This window comes from Triticum urartu, chromosome 4 (genome assembly GCF_003073215.2).
Source record: "Triticum urartu cultivar G1812 chromosome 4, Tu2.1, whole genome shotgun sequence".
NCBI classification, from domain to species: domain Eukaryota; kingdom Viridiplantae; phylum Streptophyta; class Magnoliopsida; order Poales; family Poaceae; genus Triticum; species Triticum urartu.
In genome coordinates, this window is record NC_053025.1 from 390027996 (window position 1) to 390036557 (window position 8562).

Genomic DNA, 8562 nt, shown 5'->3' on the forward strand with positions numbered 1-8562 from the left:
TTATGAGAGGATTGAAGTAAGCTTGAACCATGAATCTTGAAGAGAATAGAGCAAGATTTAAGAGAAACTCTTGTTCAGTCTTCAAAATTCAAGAATGACGACCAGAAACACCATCAAGAATTGTTGAGACACTCTGAAATAATGAAGAATATAAAGGTTGAATCAACAATGAAAAGAATTTGAAAGATCTTGGAGGAATACATATGACTGATGATAATTCATTCTTATGTCAACTTTGAAAGAATTTGAGAATAGCTCCGAGAAAATAGAAGAGTCAGGTAAGATCCTGGGAAAAGACCTGTGCGTTAGGGCCCACTCAAGAGAAACACCATTGAACGATTTGAAAGAGAGATTGCACCGGTAGAATTAAATGGATTGAATGAGATAACACCCTCGAGATAGCTTGAACGGATTAGGAATGAAAACATAAATCTTCTGAGATATCTTCGGCACTCCGGAACAAATGAATAACAAGAAGTGAACTATTACGAGGTGCACCGGTATGGGAAAACATTTGAAACAAGGAAAGGAATATGATCAACACTGAAAGCTTGAATTGAATCCACCGGAGGAGAAAAAAGAACGAAGAATGATTAACTTGAAGCTCCGTTAGTATCTTCCTGAGAATCACCGGATAAGAACATTGACGGAAAAGAATGGAAAGACTCCCCATCAATAAAAGGATACATGATTAAGAAATCGGAGTCCTAAAAAAAAAAAAGGGGGGGGGGGGGGGGAAAACAAAGGCAACTTGGGGACAGATGAAACGAACAACGTTGGGAAAACCGAGAGGTGATCTTGCGGATGTTGAAAATGATCGGATCCACTCGAAGAGGAGCACGCTGGTTGGAAAAGAATTAACATGAAAATATCGATAAACAAGAAGGATTAGCACTCCCATATAAATATGAGAACGCCGTTTAGAAAAGGTAAGGAATCACATTTGACATTGAAGCAACTCAAATACCACAACTCAAAACAAAACAAAGGATTGGCCTGCAAAATAAGCTGGAAACAAACATATGATAGACCCCATATCGTATCATGTGTCTGTTGGAAGGATATCCTACGTGATACTTGAATTCCCACTTATAAACTCCCTGTAACGCCCTCGATGCGGCTATATCTCCTACGTGTCGAAGCATGACTTAGAGGGATAACCGCATTGAAAGCAATGTCGCAAGTGAGGTAATCTTCACAACAACCCATGTAAATAAATAAAGGGGAAAAGGTACATAGTTGGCTTACACTCGCCACGTCACACAAATACATAAATAAGTCATTACATTCATCCAATACACTCATGGTCCGACTACGGTACCAAAATAAAGATCAACCCCCAAATGCGACAAAGTCCCTGATCGCCCCAACTGGGCACCACTACTGATCATCTGGGAAAGACACATAGTAACGACAAGAGTCTTCATCGAACTCCCACTTGAGCTCAAGTGCATCATCTGGAACGGTATCATCGGTGCCTGCATCTGGTTTGGAAGTAATCTGTGAGTCACGGGGACTCAGCAATCTCGCACCCTCGCGATCAAGACTATTTAAGCTTATAGGTAAGGTAAAGGTATGATGTGGAGCTGCAGCAAGCGACTAGCATATATGGTGGCTAATATATTCGAAAAAGAGAGTGAGAAGAGGAGGCAAAAGCACGGTCGAACAACTATGATCAAGAAGTGATCCTAGAACAACCTACGTCAAGCATTACTCCAACACCGTGTTCACTTCCCGGACTCCGCCGAGAAGAGACCATCACGGTAACACACGCGGTTGGTGCATTTTAATTAAGTTAAGTTTCAGGTTATCTGCAACCGGACATTAACAAATTCCCATGTACCCATAACCGCGGGCATGGCTTTCGAAAGTTCAAATCCCTGCAGGGGAGTCCCAACTTAGCCCATCACAAGCTCTCACGGTCAATGAAGGATATTCCTTCTCCCAAGACAATCCGATCAGGCTCGGCATCCCGGTTACAAGGCATCCTCGACAATGGTAAAACAAGTCCAGCAACACCGCCCGAATGTGGCGACAAATCCCGATAGGAGCTGCACATATCTCGTTCTCAGGGCACACTCAGATTGTCCAAACTTCCGGTAGGCCAGCCCAGAGTTTCCCCTGGTGGCCACCGGCGGCTGACGAGGTGGACCAACACTCAGAGGAGCACTGGCCCGGGGGCTTTAATAAAGATGACCCTTGGGCTCCGGAAACCCAAGGGAAAAAAAGGCTAGGTGGAAAATGGTAAAACCAAGGTTGGGCATTGCTGGAGGAGTTTTATTCAAAGCGAACTGTCAAGGGGTTCCCATTATAACCCAACCGTGTAAGGAATGCAAAATCCAGTAACATAACACAGATATAATGGAAACTAGGGCGGCAAGAGTGGAACAAAACACTAGGCATAAGGCCGAGCCTTCAACCCTTTACCAAGTATATAGGTGCATTAAGATAAACAAGATAATATGGTGATATCCCAATAATAAACATGTTCCAACAAGGAACGATCTCCAATCTTCACCTGCAACTAGCAACGCTATAAGAGGGGCTGAGCAAAGCGGTAACATAGCCAAACAACGTTTTCTAGGACATGGTGGGTTAGAGGTTTGACATGGCAATTTGGGAGGCATGAAAATCAAGTGGTAGGTATCGTAGCATAGGCATAGCAAAAGAGCGAGCATCTAGCAAGAAAAGATAGAAGTGATTTCGAGGGTATGGTCATCTTGCCTGCAAAGTTCTCAGAGTTGCCTTAATCCTCGTAAGCGAACTCAACGGGCTCCTTGTTCACGAACTCGTCTCCTGGCTCTACCAAAACAAGAACAACAAGCAAAAGGAAAACAATCAACCACGTGCAATGCTCAAGCAATATGATGCAAACATGGTATGATATGCGGGATGCGATATGTGATGCATAGGCATGATTTGCAAAGGAATGAATGAACCTGGCCTCAACTTGGAAATCCAAGAGTGCCACTAGAAAGGTGAGGTGATTTCGATTGAAATCTATATAAAGACCACCGGAATCGGATGCACGGTTTGGAAATGGCAAGCAAAACAAATATGGCACCGGTCTGCGATAAACAGCAAGTGACCAACTAAAGGCATCAAGAAAAATATGCTACAGCACTCAAACATGACAACAAAGTACATGGTACGGATCCACTCATGATGCTCGACAAAAGATGAACACTGAGCTACGGCTAATTCATCCATTAACAGGTTCAAACAAGCATGGCAAAAATGCAAATGATGATAGGTTTCAGACTTAGTGAAACTAACACAAGTCTGGAATTTATTATCAGGAAGCAATCTTTAGAGCATGAAAACTACCTGCTACAGGAACATATCATGGCAAATAAAGGCATGGCATGAAGCTACTCTAAGCATATAACAAAAGTCCCTTAGTGACCTTGAGCCAAAAGGGATCAGAAAATGTAATTGCAAGGATGTGAACATAGCAAAAACACAAACAGATGGAGCATGCAAAACAGTTAACGAGTAGGCATGTTTACGAGCTCGATGCACTCACTACAGAGCATGACATGACAAACTAAGCATACACCCATCAAGAAGATATGGCATAGAAGCTATACATGGCAAGAACAACAACATAGCATGCACGGATCAATAGCAACATCCTCGGCAAAATCGCTAAACATGTCAACAATCTGCCAGGATCATTTTATAGCAAAAGTAGAGCTCGATTGACTCAAGCTAGGTTGCTCCATAATTGCAAACAAATACATGGATGGATAGAGCACCACAATACTAACAAAACATCCTTACTGATCATCCTCAAAAGAGGCACGGATCACTAGGAAACAACATGAACATATGGCATAACAACAAAAACAGGACAAGGACTTAGTGAAATTCTAAGTCCCTGAAATCAACATCAACGATTACGCTACTTTGCAAGCTTGTGCTAGTCACCATAAAGATCACAAAAATACATGGCATACACCCCTGTAAAGATGGCATGGTATTCTACAAAACACATGTAGAGCTCAGGATCATAGCATGCACACATTAATCATGGCAAAAATGACAAAAGGCCATTTGCTGAAACAGACCTGACAAATTCATCACATAGCCCTCTTCCAACAGCATTTCGGGTAACAAGATGAGCTCAAATGAAAATGATGCAATGATATAATGATGTACTCATCGAGACGAACATTTTGATATGCTACACGCACGAATCGAAGCTACGGATGCAGAGTTATGGCATGTTAAAGTTTGCAAAAAAATTACTGGAGAGGGGGAAAGTCAACCGCTAGATCTAGGGTTCCTCGCGGCGCACGAACCGAGGCCAGATCTGAGCTTGCCGGAGCTCTCGTCGGAGACGTCGGGGTCGCCGGAACTTGGAGGGTTCGCCGGATCCGGTGGGGAGAAGCGGCACCGGAGAGGAGGGCGGCGGCGCCGGGCGCGGTCGCCGGCGGCAAGGGTGCGCGGGGCGGCGCCAAAGATGAGGCCGGCCGGAGCGGGCGACGGTGGCCGTCGTCGATGCCGGCGAGGGATGCGACGGACGGCGCGGTGGCCTGCGGCGTCGGGCGGAGGGCGGCGGGCGCGGAGGAAGACGGGCGTGGGCGGCGCGATGGGCTCGGGAGGGCTCGAATCGGGCTCCTCCGGGCCGACGGTGGGAGGAGGCGGCGGTGACACTTGGCAGCGCGTGGTTGGGCGACGGTGGCGGCGGACGTCGTCCGGCGCGGGCCGGACACGTCCGGTTCGCGGAGGAGGGAAAATTAGGGTTTAGGGTAGGGGAAGATCCGAAATTTTCGGGGGTGATCTATTTATAGAGGTAGAGGGAGCTAGGAACCTCCAAATGGAGCACGGCTTGCGGCCATGCGATCGCGATCGAACGCTCTAGATGATGGAGGGGTTTTCGGTTGGTTTTGGGCCAAATTAGAAGGGTGTTGGGCTGCAACACACACGAGGCCTTTTCGGTCCCTCGGTTAACCGTTGGGGTATCAAACAAAGTCCAAATGGTATGAAACTTGACAGACGGTCTACCGGTAGTAAACCAAGGCCGCATGACAAGTCTCAATCCAATCCGGAAATTTTTAACACCCGCACACGAAAAGAGATAGAAAGGACCACCGGGTGACATAGGAGCGCCGGAATGCAAAACGGACAACGGGGAAAATGCCCGGATGCATGAGCCGAACACGTATGCAAATGCAATGCACATGATGACATGATATGAGATGCATGACAATGACAACAACACACGAAGACAAAAACCCGACAACGAGGAAATGACATAACTTAGTGCCGGAAACGGCAAGAGTTGGGATACATATAAGGTAAATTACATCCGGGGTGTTACAACACTCCACCACTACGAAAGGATCTCGTCCCGAGATCTAAGACTGGAAAAACTCCGGGTACTCAGAACGGAGGTGGTCCTCGCGTTCCCAGGTGGCTTCACGGTCGGAATGGTGTGACCACTTGACTTTGAGGAATTTGATTGACTTGTTGCGAGTCTTGCGCTCAGTTTCTTCAAGGATAGCAACGGGGTGCTCACGATAAGAAAGGTCTTCTTGGAGATCAATGTCTCCGAAATTGACGGTGCGGTCAGGGGTCTTGAAGCACTTGTGGAGCTGAGAGACATGAAACACGTCATGCACATTTGCAAAGTTGGAGGGAAGCTCAAGTTGATAGGCGAGATCGCCTCTCTTGCTGACAATCTTGAAAGGACCCACGTATCTAGGGGCAAGCTTCCCTTTGATAACAAAGAGATGAGTACATTTCATTGGAAAGACGCGGAGGTAAACATGGTCTCCGATCTTGAAAGCCAAATCACGATGCTTACTATCATAGTAGCTCTTCTGGTGCGATTGCGCTTCTTTGAGATTATCACGAATGACTTTGCACATCTCTTCTACCTCTGTGGTCAAGTCATTGCCAAGAAGTTGACGTTCACCAGTCTCTGACCAGTTAAGAGGTGTACGACACTTCCTGCCATAGAGAATTTCAAATGGGGCCTTGCCCGAACTTGCTTGAAAGTTGTTGTTGTAGGAAAACTCGGCATATGGAAGACAATCTTCCCACTTCATACCAAAAGAGATAACGCGAGACCTGAGCATATCTTCGAGAATCTGATTGACACGCTCGACTTGCCACTAGTTTGAAGATGAAAAGCTGTACTGAAACGGATGTTGGTGCCCATGACCTTCTGAAAAGAATCCCAAAACTTCGAGGTGAAGATGCTGCCACGATCTGAAGAAATCAACTGCGGAATGCCATGCAGAGAGACAATCCGAGAGGTATAAAGCTCTGCCAATTGAGCTGCAGTGATGGATTCTTTGATAGGCAGAAAGTGAGCCATTTTAGTGAGTTTGTCGATGACAACGAATATAGCATCATTGCCACGCTTGGACTTCGGAAATCCGGTCACGAAGTCCATCTCAATGTGGTCAAACTTCCATTCTGGAATGGCAAGAGGTTGGAGGAGACCTGCTGGTCGTTGGTGTTCTGCCTTCACTCTTCTGCAGACATCACATTCATTCACGAACTGAGCAATCTCGCGCTTCATTCGAGTCCACCAATACGACTGCTTGAGGTCATGGTACATCTTTGTACTTCCAGGGTGAATAGAGAGGAGTGAATTGTGAGCCTCATTCATAATGACTTTACGAAGGTCACCTTTAGGCACAATAATGCGATCCTCGAAGAATGTCATCAAGGCGATAGCACTTGTACTTGGGTTGACTCTTGGCAATCCCAATCTTCACCTTCTTCACCATAGCATCAAGAAGTTGAGCCTCGCGAAACTGATCTTCCAAAGTAGGAGAGACTTGAAGGTTGGCCAGAAATCCTTGAGGAACAACTTGCAGATTGAGTTTGCGGAAAGCTTCAGAAAGCTCGGGTTGGTAAGGCTTGAGAATCAAACTGTTGCAGTAAGCCTTCCTGCTCAATGCGTCAGCAATTACATTGGCCTTGCCTGGAGTATATTCGATGCTCGGATTATACTCTTGAATCATTTCGACCCAACGAGTCTGCCTGGGGTTGAGGTTAGGCTGAGTAAAGATGTACTTGAGACTCTTGTGGTCAGTGAAGATGTCCACTTTTCTTCCCAATAAGAGATGTCTCCAAGTCAAAAGAGCATGCACAACTGCCGCCAACTCAAGGTCATGAGTGGGTAGTTCTTTTCATTGGGCTTCAACTGGCGAGAAGTATAAGCCACAACTTTCTTCTCTTGCATCAACACTGCACCAAGACCTTGAAGAGAGGCATCACAGAAGACCTCGAATGGTTTGGATTCATCAGGAGGAGTCAGAACTGGAGCAGTGACTAACTTCTCTTTCAGGGTGTTGAATGCAATGTCACATTCAGGAGACGAGACGTACTTCACGTGCTTCTGGAGAAGGTTGGAAAGCAGCTTCGCGATCTTTGAAAAGTTCTCAACGAACCTTCGACAATAGCTTGCGAGACCAAGGAAGTTACGGAGTTGCTTCACGTTCTGAGGTGGTTTCCAATTCACAATTGCAGACACCTTCTCAGGATTCACCGCTATGCCCTTGGCAGAAATGATATGCCCAAGGTAGAGAACCTCATCGAGCCAAAACTCGCACTTTGAGAACTTGGCATAGAACTTATGTTCTCTGAGCTTATCCAGCACCAAACATAAGTGCTTGGCATGATCTTCCTTGTTCTTGGAAAATACCAAAATGTCATCGAGGTAAACCAAGACGAAGTCATTTGTTTAAGGGTTGAAGATGAAGTTCATCATGCGAGAGAAAGTCGGAGGAGCGTTGATGAGGCCGAAAGACATGACAGTATATTCATATGAACCATAGCTTGTTCTGAATGTTGTCTTGGGGATATCTTGCTCATGAATTCGAATCTGGTGATAACCCATACGGAGATCAAGCTTGGAGAATACTTGAGCATCTTTGAGTTGTTCAAACAGCTCGTTGATGTTGGGAAGTGGGTACTTGTTCTTTATAGTCTTCTTGTTCAATGGACGGTAGTCGACATAGAGTCGGTCCGTTCCATCCTTCTTCTTCACAAAAAGAACTCCACAACCCCATGGAGAAGAACTAGGTCGAATGAGACCCATTCGCTCTTGAATATCGAGTTGCTTCTTCAGCTCCTTCAACTCTTCAGGTCCAAGCTTGTAAGGACGTTTGCAAACAGGTTCCGTGCCAGTCTCAAGATCGATGATGAATTCAACTGGCCGATGTGGAGGCATTCCTGGAAGCTCTTCTGGAAAGACATCTTGATATTCGCAAACGACCGGAATTTGAGAGATGGCATCCAGTTCACCCTTCTCATTGAGAGAAAACAGACGGATGGTATTATCTCTTGCGGCAAAGACAATTACATCCTCGGACGAATGAGTCAATTGAATCTGCCTGGTGGCACAATCAAACTGAGCCTTGTGCTTAGAAAGCCAATCCATTCCAAGAATAAGATCGATATCCGAGTTACCAAGGACCATTGGAGAAGCCAGAAACTAGAAGTCACCCATCATGATAGAAATATTCGGAACCTCGTAGTTTGTGAGCAAACATTTACCCGGTGAGACAACTGCTAACGGTTTATGCAAAACTTGAGAAG